This window comes from Zootermopsis nevadensis, unplaced genomic scaffold (genome assembly GCF_977971745.1).
Source record: "Zootermopsis nevadensis isolate Lab colony 2312 unplaced genomic scaffold, Znev_1.0 Znev_ptg000006l, whole genome shotgun sequence".
NCBI lineage: Eukaryota > Metazoa > Arthropoda > Insecta > Blattodea > Termopsidae > Zootermopsis > Zootermopsis nevadensis.
The window spans coordinates 4,050,490-4,068,622 of record NW_028259138.1 but is presented as its reverse complement, the minus strand read 5'-3'; the positions used below and the strand labels follow the sequence as shown (position 1 = coordinate 4,068,622).

General features: G+C 39.6%; 1 protein-coding gene across 1 annotated transcript in view; it reads left to right on the top strand.

The window, feature by feature from the left end:
- The window catches only part of LOC110829849 (ferric reductase 1), an 84,682-nt gene that overhangs the window by 20,904 nt on the left and 45,645 nt on the right, over positions 1-18,133 (top strand). The window lies entirely within an intron of this gene.

The window sequence follows — 18,133 nt, the reverse complement described above, 5'->3', positions numbered from 1 at the left end:
GATAGGTGCAACAGTTTCACATTCATAATGTCTTAATCTAGGCAGGACACTACCCCTCTGACACGCGTGCTTCCTCCAGACTAATGCTGGGATGACACCATAAGTTTTATTACGACTACTTCCTTTCACATAATTTCTAATTTATTAATCATGCAGCCATTTTACTCTGTTTCGACTGGGTTACTGACTTAGTCGTTAAGTGAAGCATAAATAAAAATAATTCAGTTTTCTCCCTTAAATTTTGGCCACATAAACATAGCTCCTGCTGTCTTTTGTTTTCTGTAAACAGGCTACAAGTCATAATCACGAAGTTGACACACATAGTAGAATTCGCTGACAAGCTAATTAATCGAAGGAGAATTTTATAAAGGCTTTGCTTCGTCGTGCTGCATGGCCTTTTTTAATTTGCGGCGTTCATTACAGATTTGTTTTTACTTTCAATTAGTATAGTTTTATGCCCTCTTTGAAGCGTTTCTTTAAGTAAATTCTCATTTTGCAGCTATATTATTTTCTTCGTTCTACACAGTTTAGAGTTTAGAGCAAACATTATACGGAAGTATTAAAAAAGGATGGATTGAGCTGGACAAGTTTCTGTACTACTCGTTTGTCACATTTCGGTCGGTTTGTACACTTATTTTTTTGACGTAAATACGTCTGTATTTTAGGGTCAGTGTCATTCCGCAAAAAAGAGTGACGAAAAAGTGAAAGGAAAATATGTAAGATGGTTACCTAGGAAACGTCATCTGTTTATCAACAAATCGACAATAATGGTTAGCTAAAAAACATCTATTTACTCGGCATTTCTGTTACCTAGGATACGTCATCTTACTCGGCAATGTTGTTACCTATAAAACATTTCATTACATTACCTTACCTTACCTTACCTTACTTTACATTACATTAAGCTACCACAGACCATCTTAAGCGTAACTAATTCAAGTTAAATAAGCAATGTCTCAATCAAACATATCTCAATTGTAAAGCATGTATAAAGGAAATATTTAGAATAAAGCCAATATATAAACTTCCTTTCCGTATAGACGTATTTACGTCAAATTCTCCGGAACCGTGGTTCCACTGACAACTTTTTTTTTAGGAAAACGTTCTTGCAGAAATAGTTTTTGTTTACTTAGATCTTCACTTGAGAACTTTATCTTTTATCCTGGGAGTTTATAGTGGCAAGCTTTGTATGGAAAATTTCGAATATATTATCTAAATTTATTTTGTCTTATCTCGTCCGTTCTTCGGTGACAGATTAGAATTCTTTTTCTTGTAATTTTCAGGATGGCTGTACTGTAGTAGGTAGTTCCAGTACAAAAGGCTCTGCTTTGCGGCAGACAGTCTTTTCAGCTTTCATGCCGGCTGAATCTAATGACACAGAAAAGCACCCTTTAAAATAATATCTAGACAAATAATTACTACCATTCGTAATACGTAGTTCATAATTCATACGTATAAGATATGTGAATAGGTGTGAAAAAGCTGATAATATTAATTCGTAATTTCAGCTGGGCTTTGTCGTTGGAGTTTTATTGATGTTATCATTTTCGTTATTTAGTAGTCAGCTTACAAAATTTACAATCCAGTCCAGAACATTGTTTGACTTTGAATATATTCCATGGCGAAAATGCCACACAAAGAAACTCGATCACTGAAGAAGTTGGTGTCAAAGTACATCTTGTAATCCATGCAACATCCAGTGTGGGCCTTCGGCAGCTGTGCTAGCGGCAAAGCATTTTGCAATGTTAGAGATCATTGCGTCGTTTGCCGCATTTCCTGGTCGTAACAGCACAACAGCAGCAATGTTTGATATTACGGGCATTTTGTTCCGGTTGTTGAGGTAGTTTAGGAGTTCCCTAGTAATAAAGTCACGACTTTCCTTTCGACGACTTTTGTACTTGCGTTCACGTTCAGGTCTGAGTCTTCCTGCCCAAATGAATATCTTCGCTAGAATATTTGGAACTAAATCAGATAACATTCCCTAGAATCCACTTCCGAGAACACTGCGGCAAAATCATAGTGCAAAGAGGCAGAGGCATCTGGATCCACTTCAAAGAAGAATCTGACGACATTTCGACGCAAGGGAATTAGACTAACCGAATTCCAGGAGGACGGGAGGCTTGACTTTGGAAAATGAATGGGTGACTTTATTTCACTTCCTTGTATTACTAGCTGAGTTATTTCCATTTGTGGTAATAAGCCTCTCGTGATAACGTGAAAAATAACAGACTGCTTCAAACTTCACTTTAAAGGGTTTTGACGATGGCGTGATACACTCGGGATACTAAATTCTTGGACTTTGTCCGTGATCTTGTATTCTAAAGAACACAGCGTTTCAGAAATTGGATCTCTTTCCGTCTTCAGGTGAAAAAGGGAAGGGCGCCTGCCCACCTGGGTCCGTTATAAAGAGCCTCCAGACGATGGACAAAGTCCAAGAATTTGGTAATCCTGAGTGCTTAGGACTTGTTAATTGCAATACAGATGTATCACTGAAAAGTCACAAAATATTTGTTCAGTAAATATTTATAATACCATAACAAGTTCAAGTGAATGTTGTGTGCCTTGTTGATATCTAGACTGTATTTCGTCCAACGAAGGCTTGCCATGTTTTGTGAAATAAGCACTTTTAGAACAAGATGAGAAATGCATACATAGCCCAGATATTCTGGTGATTTCGCTGTCTTGTTGCATCTAGATTTTCAATACGTGAATATAAAGATTTGATGGTATTTTATAATTAGCGTAACACATGTATTTTTTAAAGTTTTACACAGGAAATACGATGGTTGTAAATGTATTTCCACTTGTAAGATTTGAGGTTTTCACAGCGGTGAGTATGAAGATTTCTGTCTTCTGGGTTGTTGCGCCGTGTAGTCTGATATATGTCCACCAACATTTCAGAGGTCCATCCTGCCTCCATCATCAGGCTATTCATCGCCCTAATGACGGAGGCAGTATGACCTCTGAAACGTTGGTAAATATCTACCATACTACACGGCTCAACAACCCAGAAGACAGAAATCTTCGTATTTCCACTTTTTACACAATAGAGAAATAATGCCATTTTATTACCGATATAGACTTTGTTCTTTCCTACAAATGTTTCATATTTTAGTTACGAGTCTAGAAATCGCTTGACGAACAGTTACCAGTCGAAAGACAACACCTCGGTTTTACGCGAAGCAAATCGGAATTAATATCTTTGCCGAAGTAATTTATTTTCTCTCGTCTCTCTCGGACTTCTGGGTTGTGACGTCGGTTGCATTTCGCAGGAGCATTTACCTCAGTTTTTAATTGATTGCGCGTATCTTTGCCTGAAATGTAATAAAATAAAATATCTGAAAAGTTAGATTAACGTTTTAACAATTTTAATTTTTCGATCTTAGCTGTATGACCTACGAAACCGTAATTAGGTTATTCTAGTGCACCGTTCTTTACAAAATGTGATTCAATAAATTTATGAAAGGGCCTCCAACAGAGTAAAGCTATCCCGTTAACACGCTTGAGGGGAGAAGCATAGCTCCTATTTGTTCTTAACTTCGGTACTAGATAGGATGAGTCTTCAACGTTACGCCGCGGCCGCTTTTCCCCCTGTACCCATTGGATAAAACGCTGGGTGGGCCCAAGAGCCGGTCTGGATGTAGAGACTAGAAGAAAAAGCTTTGCCCTTCCGGCGATCAAACCCGGTCATCTCCATTCCATCGTCAGACACTACTGCTTCAAGACCTTCGTTAGACAATAGAATTTGATCAACATCAGTCCTTCAGTTCTCGAGTTATGACAAAGCATAAACATTTTTTCCTTGAAAACCGTAAGGCTTGCGGAAAAAAGCGAATGGGACATAAACTTGTATTTGTTTCTCTAAAACTTTGGTTTCAAACTTTCTCGCGCCAATGAATATTTAGCAAGTTACGCTCGAGATGCCCGCAAAGTATCTGTTACTGTAGTCTGTGTTTAACTAAAAGTGGCATGTTTTGAAAAATCTCAGGAAAACTTCCTAATGAAAATTTTTATGAAAATCGGTTGAGCGATTCTCGAGTTACTAAATGCGGTTGGAAAGTTGCGAAGCGAATGGGAGGAGGAACAAAATTATTAAAGAGATTGCGTAATGAAGAGCTTTTAGAAAAATCATGTGTGATAAATTATGACACAATTTCTCTTTATTGACGCTCTGGTCACCGAGTTGGTCTTCTGTCAGGGCTGTGAACTCCGTGATGTGTCTAACCTCGGATTTGATGGCCGGATTAAAGTCCGAAGACAGTCAATGAGCGATTCCTCATGGATAAAATGACACTGTGGTTCTTTTTCTCCGCTTACTTAGGTTGTCTTTCTGATCATCGTTGCATTAATATTGCATAATCATCATGTTTATCACCTTGAACTTCGAAAAAGTCCACGCCAATTGTTATTATTTTGCTCGTCACATTTCCAGTCTCAGTAAGTAGGAAGTTTCCCCCGTTATGGGAGCTGACGGCTGTTGTACTGTTTTTATAAAAGGCAACAGAGATATTCTTAAAATTATTCACTGTCAGGACTTTTTTCATAGTATTTTGTTTTAACCCCACGACGTTTCGGAGGCTGGTTCTGTCTCCGTCTTCAGGTGAGAGGTACCTACTCTGTTGGGTCCCTTAGATAGAGCTAGTCTCTGTCCAAAGTAGGTACCTCTCACACACTTCCAAACGACATCTCCGTGTTTTATTTCTCATTAATGCTTTCAGTGGCGAGATCAGTTGCCATTCCATCGTGGAAGCTGTTTGTGTCCGTGTGCCCACAAGGCAAATAATAGAATTTTCTGCTTTCAGCGTGAGCAATGCTTTGAGACAGTCCGTCGGTCATTGTGTCACCACTGTAAATGATTTATGCAGATTCTTTTTTAAATTTTTGAAAAAAACATGGTCTCCTTAAGGGCACATTTTCGATACTAGATTATATGTGTTTACGCCTTTTTATTGCTTTCTGTATTTATATATATATATATATTATTCTTGTGTTGATTCTGTAATTGGCTCATGTAGCTTTTGAGTCAGCAGGTTGAAATAATGAATTGAATTAAATTATTATTATTTTGCTTGTGCAACGAAGGGATATTACCAACCTTTTTCAACTTCGCTTTTCAGTACGTTAGTACGAAAACCCAAGGTAACTAACAGTCGGGCTAATTTAAACTGAATATAACGCATCAGCTTTTGGTCTGTGCCGATAACGTAAATACCGTTGAAGCAGTGTGTCAAGATGTGGACTGGATTCAACTGGCTCAGGGTTTGGTCCAGAGTACATTGTACCTGTAATAAATATTGATACTTTCTTAAATGTCCGGGAATTTTTTGGCTAGGCGAGCAACTGTCAACTTCTTCAGAATGACATTTCTTCGTGGAATTACGAGGGTCGCTCATTAAATAATGCCCCACATTTTTTTTCTCAGCCAATAATGAAGATAGAAAAGTGTACTTTTACATGCTTGAGATTTGATGTTTCTCGCGTTGTGTACGGAGTTTCAAATGAATCCAACCGATGGCGGAGCTGTAGTGAACTGTTAAAATGGCGTCTGTGAACGACTCTCGTTACAAGCAACGAGCTGTAATTGAATTCTTTTTTGCTGAAAAAGAAACTGTGGTGAACATTCATAAACGTTTGTGTGCTGTGTATGGAAGCTGTGCAGTCGATAGGAGCACCGTTGGTCGCTGGGCTAAGAGAGTTAAAGCTTCAGGAAGTGAAGAAACCGAGCTCCGTGATCTGCCGCGCTCTGGGCGTCCTGCCACAGCCACCACTCCAGACATGTTGAACCGCGCGGATGCCATTATTCGTGAGGATCGGCGCATCACAACTCGACAATTGGCCCAACAGCTTTCAGTCAGCAATGGAAGTGTAATTGCAATTATCCGGGCTCTTGCATATTCGAAGGTGTGCGCAAGATGGGTTCCACGAAGTCTCACAGCAGACCACAGGATTCAAAGGAAAACAATTTCTTCTGAATTGTTGGAGTGTTTTGATGCTGAGGGATCATTACAGGTGACGAAACCTGGATACACCACTTTGAGCGGGAGACAAAAAGGCAGTCAATGGATTGGCATCATCCTCAATCACCGAGAAAGAAGAAATTCAAGACAACTCCCTCCGCCGGAAAAGTCATGATGACTGTCTTTTGGGACAGTGATGGGGTCATTCTTGTGGATGTGATGCCAAGAGGTGCGACCATCAATTCAAACGCGTACATCAGGACCCTGAAACCCTCAAGAAGCGATTCCGACGAGTTCGGCCTCACAAGCATCCAGCAGAAATTTTGCTCCTGCACGACAATGCACGCCCTCACACAAGTCCGAGAACCCGGGAAGAAATCACCAAATTGGGTTGGACGGTGCTGCCCCATCCACCCTCCGACTTCCATCTCTTTGGGCCACTCAAAGATGTTATCCGCGGAACAAGGTTTGAAGATGACGAGAGCGTAATTCAAGCAGTGAGGACATGGCTACGTGCACAGGACAAGAGCTGGTACCGGCAAGGCATGCATGCACTTGTTCCACGCTGGCGTAAAACCGTACAAGTTGATGGGGACTATGTGGAAAAATAGTATGTGTAAAGGAAACATTGATTTATATTGTCACTAAATTTCAGCCATCTTGAATAAATATATTCTGAGGAAAAAAATGTGGGGCATTACTTAATGAGCGACCCTCGTAGTTAGGTAGTTCTTTAGGTATCTTCCAGTTAGGTCATGCCGTTATGATTTCCTCAGTTTGAGGACAAGCGGCTAAGAGGAGCAACTGAAGCTGAAATTTCTCGTCACAACAGATCTACGCGTGTCTTCTGGCTTGTATCTGACACGATAGCCCTGGTGACCACTGACAAGAGGCAACAGTCATACCGGTTGTATGGGCTACGCAACCGGGTGTATGAGAATGAAGTTCATCTGTCGGCAGACCACTCTGTTTTCAGGGTAACGTTATAGACCATTTCCAGCATTTTCCTGAAACTTCTTTCAGCAATAACAGTAGAACCACGGTACTGTACAGTTTAGACCTTTTCCGTGTTACGAACGAGATCTGTTCCCGAAAACGATCTTTTACTCCCGTACTGTATTCTATGTGATATTATTTCTTGACGATTTTGAACAAATTTTTTCCCACAAATTAAACGTAGAAGTGTGGAAAAATAAATGTAAAATCAGGACATTTTAAGCGAGTTTTCTTTGGTTGGGGGCCGGATGGGTATTTTCCAGCCGGGAGCCGAGAAGTAACATTTACGTTAAAATTTATCACTGAACGCACTGTAGCTATGAATTACCTGCACTGATTTAACACACTGATACTAAATGTATTTTCCACAAGACGTCTGTAAATACAGTTTCTCATTTATAAATGACGTTTCGAAAGTTGGCTTCTTTCGTCTCCTGGATGCAACTCAGCTGTGTTGCACTTGTGCATTGACCAAAATGTGTCACGCGATATTTCGGATGTTGGCTCTAATCCCACATGCACGTGATTGCTTATTATTATACTAATGTTTCTGTTTTAATATTTTGATATTAGTGGCTGCGACGTGAATCGAACCCGGAAAGTTTTGAATACTTAACATATGTGTCAATCACCAGAACACCTAGGAAACAATAGCTTTACTTTTCCTGGCACTTCTAAGAATATGATTTCTTAGAAACTGCAAGCCAACCGTTGTATCGCAATGCCTAGCGCAGTGGTTGTAATCAGAGTGGAAATATGCAGTGCCTACGCTTATCTCTTGGATGCGCTCTCTGCAGTTTTTCATACTTAGTAGCGCTGGATGCAAGCCAAATCACACAATAGATACTACTATGCATAGTGTAAGGAGTTGTTTTCTCTTGCAGTTCGTTAAATATTCTCTACGTTATCGTAAAAATGTCTGTAGGTGGCAGATATGCAGAATTTTCAATTTTAAACGCAACCTGACAACAGTTAACGTACCGCGGTTCAAAACTCAAGTCAGACGCATGTCCATCTCCGTGAAACTGTCTTTTTAAACCTAACCTCCGTGATACTTGAGTCAAAGGTCACCTTGTTTTCTAGGCCGCTGCTCACGCCGGTTGCGCAAAAGCTGTGCAAGTGCTAACATGCTGTATTTATGTATGAGGTGAAGCTTTCGCGGCGACTGAAGTTGGTGAAAGATTCTCTTGGCTACAATTCGCTCCAGGTGGCTGAGCGGTGAACAAACCATAGTTTCTGCCAACGTTTCGAGAACAATCTCTGTTCTCATCCTCAAGGCTGCTGGGTAACCAGTCCTTTTTTTGTTCTCGAAACGTTGGCAGAAGATATGATTTGTTCACCGTTTAGCCACCTGACGCGGCTTGTAGGCCGAGAATCTTTCATCAGCAAGGTGTATTTATGAGCAGCATATGTGTGAATTTATTCTCCAACATTGCGTACGTGAGCATTTAACAACGCATATCTCGATACGGAAGTACTGGATAGGAAAGCATTACACGGTGAGGTAACAGAATTTCGGGACGCAGGAAATATTTTGTGACAATTGCTCATCGAGCCACAAACAGCTGAAATTACCGTTTTCAAGCAGTGCATCAGCTGTCCAGCCAGTTTGTGTGTAGTAGTAGGGTTTCATTTTATCTGCGTTTCTCAATAAAGACCTACAGTTGACATCTGAAACATTTTTCGATGCAGCGAATATTTAAATAAATTCAAGGTACAGTACAAGTTAGAACTGTGTGCATTGTGATTAACTCATTTGTAGCGTGATTAACATCGCAAAAAATATTTGTATCTTAAATAAACCTCAAGGCCAATGAAATACGCTAAACAGCAGACAAGACTTGTGTGCGCATTGAGAGCACATCAAGTTATTAAGGTATTTAAAATAGCAAATAATACGTTTGAAAAATATGTGTACTTCACTGCCATTCGATGTCCACTCTTGTATCAAGAAACCCAGTGCTGTTTAAAGTGGCAGCTGCTGTTAATCTTGTAATACATCAAATATTGAGGCCAACATTTCTGTAAATCAATATTTGTGTTATGTTTATTTCTTCATATACACTGTGTTGATCAAAAAATCATAAGCCGACGCAATGTTTGGAAACCATGTGAGAGGAGTACGACCTAGTTTCAGTGACACGTGTTTTAGAATTGATAGAATTTATTCTAAGGATCGATACTTTCCGTGAACTAATAGAAGTAAACCAGTAAACGATGTGAAATTCAAAATGGCTGTAGACTATTACATCACACCCGTTAACATTCTGGTCTTTGAGCGTAACTGGAATGCCTTTACATACATCAGCAACACTTTCTCTCTCATCCAACAGAATTCCGGAGATCGCTGTGAAAGTGGGCGGGCATTCACATCTCTTGTCAGCAGACGCTGGTGACTCTAGCGTCTGCTGAAGGTTCCTCACTAACGATTTTATGCCACCTCTTCCCCAATCATCAAATCATCACTCAAAATCATACTTGGCTGCCACAGATATAGGGGAGACCAGGGCATGTGGAAGGGGCAGTAATAAAGGTAAACACATGGAGGAACCTTGTGTGGATTTATTGTATATTTGAAAATTATAATGAGTTATTAGTTTAGTTCTAAGAATTACAGTTTATTAAAATATTAATTCCCTTAGAGAAATGTAACTTGCCCCATTTTGCCCCTGTTCCCGGGGCAAGACGGGGTATGGTTGATACATGTTTTAAAAGTTGTAAGAAGACAGATTATCTAATAATTATGGCGTACGATATAAAAATGATTTAGTATACAATGTAAAATGTCGAAACTTTACACATTTGAAATCTACTTCGGCCTAACGCAGACGGCACACGTGCGCACCTCTTCATCATCGTGTCTACCAACACCTGCACATGAGTTATGGGCCCATCTCAAGCAAGACGAATACCGGATCCACCCTTCAATAGACTGCGAACAGACATCGCCACATTACAGGCTCTCGTCATTTTATCCTCTGCTCTGCGTACCCCATTCTGCCCTACCACATTAAACAGTTTGTGGCCAGTACACACTTTTCCTAACGTGTTTCTTGCTATTTTACGTGTTTAATTGCCTTTGATGTCGATGCTGTAATAATTAAATTAACCATACTAACTTCATGAACTACATTCCCTCTTTAGGAGCTGATAGTCGCTCTGTTGGTCAAAAAATTCCACTCTTTTTATGAAACCCTCCCTCATTTTATTCCCCTCGTTCCATTCTGTCTTACCTTCTCTTCATTCTTATTCTTATCCTTCTGCTTCCCGTTGTTTTATTATTTTTCCTCAAGTGACAATTGCCATTCTCTCTTCGGCATGACCAGGAACTTCGGTTTCGTTACTTATACTCCGAGTTGTAGCTGAAAACTTTGAAATTCATAGTGATATACCAGTGTTTTATCAATCAGTGCGTAGGGACACATTACTGAACCCGAGACTGAGATTCATGCGAACTGGTAATGCTATACAGTTCGCTAATGGGTTCCGAAGGAGCAGTAATGAGAGATATGGTTCTCAAGGTTGTGAAGATGTCGATGTTAGCCTTCACAATTGTAAGGCCCCCAGGTCTTGTACGTGGATTTAGCCCTAACGATGGAGTCATTATGTTCCTGCGAAACGTTGGCATCAACATGTTAGTCCACACGGCGTTACAACAGAGAAAGCAAATTATAATAAGTGCGTCTTGGGCTACCAGCCGTGTTAGGTGGTTGAAAGGTTTTTGACGTAAATACGTCTATATTTTAGGGTCAGTGTCATTCGGCAAAAAGTGGAACGAAAATGTGGAACGAAAAAGTGTAACAATGGTTTATCAACAAATAAACAACAATGGTTACCTAGGAAACTTAATCTGTTTATCAACAAATCGACAATAATGTTTACCTAAGGAACATCTATTTACTCGGCATTTTTGTTACCTAGGAAACGTCATCTGTTTACTCGGTATTGTTGTTACCTATAAAACATTTCATTACATTACATTACTTTACATTACATTACCTTACATTACACTACCTTACCTTACCTTTACATTACCTTACCTTACATTACATTACCTTACCTTACATTACATTACCTTACATTACATTACCTTACCTTACCTTACATTACAATACAATACATTACCTTACCTTACCTTACCTTACCTTACGTTACATTACATTTCATTACATTCAGCTACCACAGACCCATCTTAAGCGTAACTAATTCAAATTAAATAAACAATGTCTTAATCAAACTTATCTCCAATTTAAAGCATGTATGAAGGAAATATTTAGAATAAAGCCAATATATAAACTTCCTTTCCATATAGACGTATTTACGTCAAATTCTCCGGAACCGTGGTTCCACTGACACTTTTTTTTCGCCTTGTGCAGAAGACGAACATAAACAAGGAACAGTAATGCAGCCCTGTATGGTGAAAATGTGTCAGAAATATAATTCATTCGTGAAATTGATCCGATTAGTGTAGTGGTGACGGTATAATTTTGTATTCGGGAGGTAACTGGTACGAATGTACCAGGTTTCCAGCAATCCTAAATTTGGTGTTCCGCACTTGTGACGTCTCCATGCAAATTCTAGTGCAGTACCTTCGAATTTCGACTAGACCAAATTGCATGCTTTATGGCCACGGAAGCACCCCCCCCCCCCAATTTCCCGCTGTTCATGTTGCAATGTTGCACGCTTTTGCATTCACCTTGAAGCATTTATTTTTGCGACAGCTACGTTCCATATTCTTGCTTCCTTTGTCAGTGTGCATAAAGATAACTCATAAGAAGGTCAAAGACTACTGACCGCTTGTTTCATTTCTCAATACCAAACGTTTTCTGTTACATTTCATGTTTCGAACTGCATCAGAATTTATGGGGTAAATATAATGTTTATTTGAATCGGCTTACTGCACTCCTATCATTCGTGAAGTTTGAACTTAATTCATATTTTATTTAAAGCCAAATAGGTTCACTATGAGATGTGAGGTTAAAATTGAGGGAGTGTGTTACTCCGAATCGTTGGTATCTATAATACCTGTAGCAACACAGGGCGTTACTGCTCTCAACAAAAACACTGACATAATTCAACCTTCTTTCCGGTAGTTGCATTTACTCCACAGAGTGGGTTTATTAGCATGATTGGAGTTTTAATTAGAGGCAGCTACTGCAGACAGGCGTATGTTTACTTAATAAAATCTTTGTTTTGTAAATGGCCACTTCGCTCTTGAATACTTCATTGTCTTCTGTGTTCATTGACTGCTGAGACAAGTATGTTGTTGCAAGTCTACATAACAACAAAGATATGACACTGCAAATATAACCAACTTAAAATAATTTTTCTTACACTTCGTTACATACACACTGCATCGGACAACTTTCAGACAGTAGCCTTCTTTCAGTGTTTAATTACTTCTGTATTACAAGTAATGTGCTTTTGTACAGTGTGCAGTATTCGAAAAACTGATGGTTACATTTTAGTTCGTGTGTGGTAGAATTTATTTATATTGGATTCATACAGACCAAATAACTTTTGTCTTCACCCTCCAGCTCTCCTCTGGCATCTCTCCTTATAAAGCCAGAATTTCTCTGTAATTTTTACGTCTAGTCAATGAAACTTCAACAGCGTCTGAAATTAATTTCAGAAAGCATTATTAACAGCGCCAGCCAAGCCGGAAATAAGCTTCAGGCTTCGGGAGGAACCGAGCAAGTTAGATCATCGATAATGTTTCTGGATTGTACTCGAAATGTCTGTTCACTTCTCGGAGCCGTCCTCATTGCTTGCTACCGTGTTCTGCAGGAGATGTAACCCAGAAAAGATAGATCTTTAAAGCCGAGTGGTAGGTATACGTATCATTCTCCTTGTAAATAGTGATTATTTTCTTGATTAACCAGATAATCTTAGCAATGGAGAAGTATTGTGTTTTATATGCGGTACGGACTGAATTCTTGAATGTAATTTAGACGAGTATCTGTTTCAAAGGATGAGCCGGGATAGCTCAGTCAGTATAGTGACTAGTACGGCCTGGAGAACTGGGGTTCGATCCCCGACGGGGGCAGAGGATTTTTCCTCTAGCCTCTGCGTCTAGACCGGCTCTGGGGCCCATCCCGGCTCCTGTCCAATGGGTACTGGGGTCCTTTCCCAGGGGTAAAGCACGGCCGGGGCCGAGGTCAAGAAAGAGTTGGAGCTGTACCTCCATTCCCCCCAAATGCCTACACGGCGTGTAGCGGGACAGCTTTACTTTACTTTTTATCTGCTTCAAAGGGTTAAAGAATGTTTCGCTGATATCATGGTGGTTCCAATTGCCTTCTACAGTTCGAAATATGTCTAAGTTTTCTTGGCCGTGTAACATATAAATAACCACAAATTGAATGTAGTTAAAATGCAGCTTTTTTTCACTGGTACTTTATTCTCATTTCGCAGCTATCAAGGAATAAAATAGAGCGCTGAACTGTAAATTCTTTTGGAAACAGTACTTCATCAAGTCTGAAATGTTTACGGCCACTAAAAGTAATGAAGTCTTCTCGAGAGACCAGCCGCATAAATGTTCGCCACTTTAATTTTGAATATGAAGTTGTGATTAATAAAGGTGCTTAGCGGATACCATTTAAAACGCATACCCAACAACTGTAACGTACTTCGTACAAAAAATAATTTATAAGCAGTGTTGCTCCCGCGTGTTAAAGTTCATCGAACGCGATCATAAAATATTCGACTATAAATAACAGTTGCACTTTATGCAGCGCTATGTAAATAAATAACTTACTGTAGATTCATCCACAGAAAGAGAAGCTAACCCATGACAGTATGACAACATTGCGTGTGTCATGGCTATGAGCTGATTGATTGTGGCGATGAAAAAAAAATTGAACGGAACTTGGACTCTACAGTCCCATTTTTCGTTAGGCGTACGATCATGATTAATAATTGTCTTACGAAATCATTGGAAAATCATCTTGTTGTGTACAGAGTGATCGGAAAATCACGCAGTCCACATTACAGTATTTTTTGATAGTTGCTATTCGATACAGTTTGAGTATATTAATACACTATGTCGGTGTGACTATACAAGAGCCTACGCAGGTCACGTCATGTTGGAACCTGCTCGCGCCGTCCGTCAGTTATCAATCAGCAATCGAAGGTCTTTGTTTTTTTTACAAGTGCAACGAGTGGTCATTATCGAACACTACCTGTCATCTCGTTATTCCTTAACTTGTCAAACAAATCGACAATATATCGTCTGGTGAACCATTTCCGTGACACGGAAAGCGGGCGGGACAGACATCGTTCCGGTCGACCTTCGGTGTTAAATGACGATAGTTTGGCGATATCTGTCAATCTGTGTTGTGCCCTCTACGAAAGTCGCTGAGAAAACTTTCTCTTCAGAGTGGATTATTATACAGAAGTGTACAAATAGAAAATGTGTCAAGAATGGGTTGCGTGGCTTCTCGATCAGCCTGTATAGGTCAATGTTTCCCAGCCAGGGTTCCGCGAGAAATCGTGGAATAAATAAATAAAAAATTGTAAATACCGCGAAATTTCCAAATATCGCTGGAAATTTTGTACTGCAATTGGCAGTTCTGGAGTAATCTCCGTGCGCTACCAATTGCCTCTTTGTGTTGGCCAGTTCGTATTTAAGATTATATTTATCTTATATTATATCTGTGTTAGTTTCGTGTTCTTGCAGAGCTGCCTCAACTTTATTTTTATGTTAGTAAACTGTATTTTAATTTTATAGTTATATATAATGCTTCAATTTTTTTCTTACAATGTAAGCAGTTATTTACAAAACATTTTGACAATAATTTAGCAATAATTGAATTGCGCTCATAGCCATCAACTTTTTATGGCTTATAAACGTTTTCATAGATTGGGGTTTTTCAGGATATGAAAAACTATTTTGGGGGTTTCTTCACGGAAAAAAGATTGAAAAACGCTGATATAGGCTATAGAATTCTGTAATTAAATTGAAAATGTGAGCGAACGGGAAACCTATGGGGGTGTACTACCACTCAGGCTAACGTTGCCGATTGTCTCACGTCTCCAAAAATATTTTTTTTCCCATCGGATTTAAGAATCATTCCTGCGCTCCTGCTTCAAATTAGGTATGTCCTTGTATCAACCTAGGGCCGACGACTGGCCAACTGTACCTGAAATTTGGCGTGATTTGTCTTAGTGTTAATGTAGATGACTGAATATGCCCTGACAATATGACACAAACACTTGCAGTTGATAATTCAGAATTCTCCTGCCATTGAACTTAATAAAGGCTTACTCTATATACTTTAAATATTGTTGGTGAATTACCCAGTAATAAACCACTCAGAATGACATTAGATTGCCTCTGCCGAATCTCCGTTTATGCTCAGATCTGTGTGGGTTCAGAAACCACTGTTTTAGTCCTATGGAACAAGTTCTAAGGGTACTTGGTTTGAATGCTGTAATTAATTCTGCAGGTATTCGTGAATTCCCTTCTGTTGGCAGATTTGATTCACCTCTTCCATTGATTGTGTCACAAAGATATATGTTACCAAATGTAGGTCTGTTAGAATCTCATGGTTTCATTGTTTGAATATTAATCATGACCAATAAATTTTACCATAACTCTCAAAGGTTGACAGCACTTCCGTTTTATTTCACGTCACATGAGGTAATTCAGTAACACCAAGATTTATATAATTATCATACACCAACTCAGTAACTTCGTACTGCTTGGTCTTGTCGAAAAATTAACACCCGCTCAACTGGTGAAGTGATTCCCTACGTCTGTGGAACATAAGGCTTCGTCATGGTGTTGACTTAAGTCCATCGTTTGCCTCTATCCTGGGCGGCTTCAGCCCAGTCCTTATGATCCACCATATTTTTTTGGTAACGGTTTTAATATCATCTTCCCATGTACACCTTGCCTTAACTTGTGTATGCATTTTATGGCACCAAAAATTTCGTTACTGTGCTAATGAAACCCCGCTTTTGTCTTTCATCCTAAGGTAATTCAGTTCAACCCATATTTTATATCTTACTCCTAGAGTAACAATAATCGCCTACTATTTCTACCAAGTGGCCTTCCGCCCTGAACTTTGTATGCATTTAACATTTCTTCGCGCTTGTTGCTTATTCTGCTCATGTTACTTAATCACTGTAACAATGTTAAGTGGCGAATGCAAAATCGGACGTTACTCATTACGCAATGTTCTACACCCACTTTTCTATTTTCAGATCAAAATATTCTCCCCTACACTCTGTTGTCAAAACCCTAAATCTGATTTCTTCCATGAAAGGGACAGATTCACTCCCACACAAAACACCAGATAAAATGACAGTTTAACAGTATTACATCAACGGAACGATGTACGAAAATCCATCCTCTTTCTTTCTTAGGTATAAATATTGTCCTCTGCATTTACTGGTGTACAGTAATTATTCCAGATCGCAATTAAAAAAATAAAAGCAACTTTGCCTTCCCACATCAGCGTAGTTCCTGTGAATGTTCGGTTGTAAAAAGACTGAGTCAGAACGCTCGAAGGTGAAAGCACAGTAGGCAACAGATTACTTGCTAGCTTAGCTCCCTCATTCTGTGGATAGTTGCACTCGGCACGGCCGGGTAGAAAAAGCGTGGAAGTGCGCGCGCAATGTGTATTACCATGCTCTTCACCCCCGCTTCAAGAACTCGTAATCTGGTCCTTGCTGTGCTTGTGTGAAGGGGCAAGGGAGAACTGGAATAAGAACAGACAGACAGTATATGGCCATTTGTTTGCGGAAGGTTACCGGGGAGAGCTCAGCCTGCAGGTGTTGTGAATTGTGGAATAGCTGTTCCAGAACCTGAATGCACTAATCTGGGCCATGCCATTGAAGACGGAGTAAAAGAAGATAAAAGAAATGAAACATAAGAAGACGGGGAAAAGAAATGAGACAAGTATAGAACGAAACATGAGGAGAAAGGTACAAGAAGACTAAGAAGATTTAGAGGAGAAGAAAAGGAAAAGAGAAGATGAGAAGGAGAGAAAAATGAGAGAAGAATAGAAGGAAACAAAAGTAGGCGATCGCCATGATGATGGAGACAGGAAGCCTCACTTCTACCAGACTACACAGAGCATCTGCTCAGCAAACAGACAAATCTCACAAAATTATGTTTGTTTTAATATTGTTTGTATTGTTCCTTCACGCCTCAAACCTGAAACCTGAAAGAGTAGATAATAAAGAATACAAACGTAAATGGTATTTTAAAATCTTAAACACTGTGCGATCAACTTGAGTCCGTGCACCTGCTGCTGAAGTTTGTATTGTGCACTGCACTATAATTTCAAGAACGGAGAATTAAATAGACTAAATAGAGCTTACCAATATTTATTACACCCGCCCACATAATGAGAAGCTTATTATACAGAAGCAGTACAGGAGTTTCTCATTTACTACAATACGCGACTTGAACTTCATTTAATCCAGTCGATCTTGGTGGATAGTTTACAGCAGTAGGCCTAAGCTAGCTGATCGAAGTACTGATTTAGGGATCATTATTTGTGCATTGTTATTGATTGTACGGAGTGCGGTGTTCCATGGTCGCGTAAGTTCTCTATCAGGCAACAGAGACCGTTAAACCGTACCGCCTGAATCACCATAATGTTCAGTTTATCTCACACCACTGCCGGCCACAGTTTCATAATTCTTGAAATTTGAATGTACGTTGATTTTTCTATGTAGTGAGGCTAGCAGAAAGCATATAAATGAATAATTATACACGTCAGTGATCCATTTCTGCCGATTATAGATGCTGTTCGGTCTAAGGTGGTTCACATATTATTGGGCCACTCGAAAACTGGAGTCTGGGATTCCAGTTTCGCTCAAACCACTCTGTGTTCTGCTGTTCTGTGTAGGCAGAGGCTGATGATGGTCGTATACCCCGTACGAGGGTCGTGTTAAGTATGTACGCATAAGTATTGTTTCAGAATCAGAACGGACCAAGGGCTTCATCTGTCAAAGCTGACGCTGATCCTTTTCTGTGCGGAAGTTCTATTCATACATACAAATTCCGATTAGCTGCATTTAATTTGCGTTTTGAATTTTTGTTCATAGCTTCGTTACCGTTGAGAATCGGACCCATGTTTCTTTCATTTCTGAATGGCCTCAGAAATAGGATCTTGAAGTATTTATATGTCACCAGATATTCGTGTTCTAGTGTGTCGTCACGTGAGAAA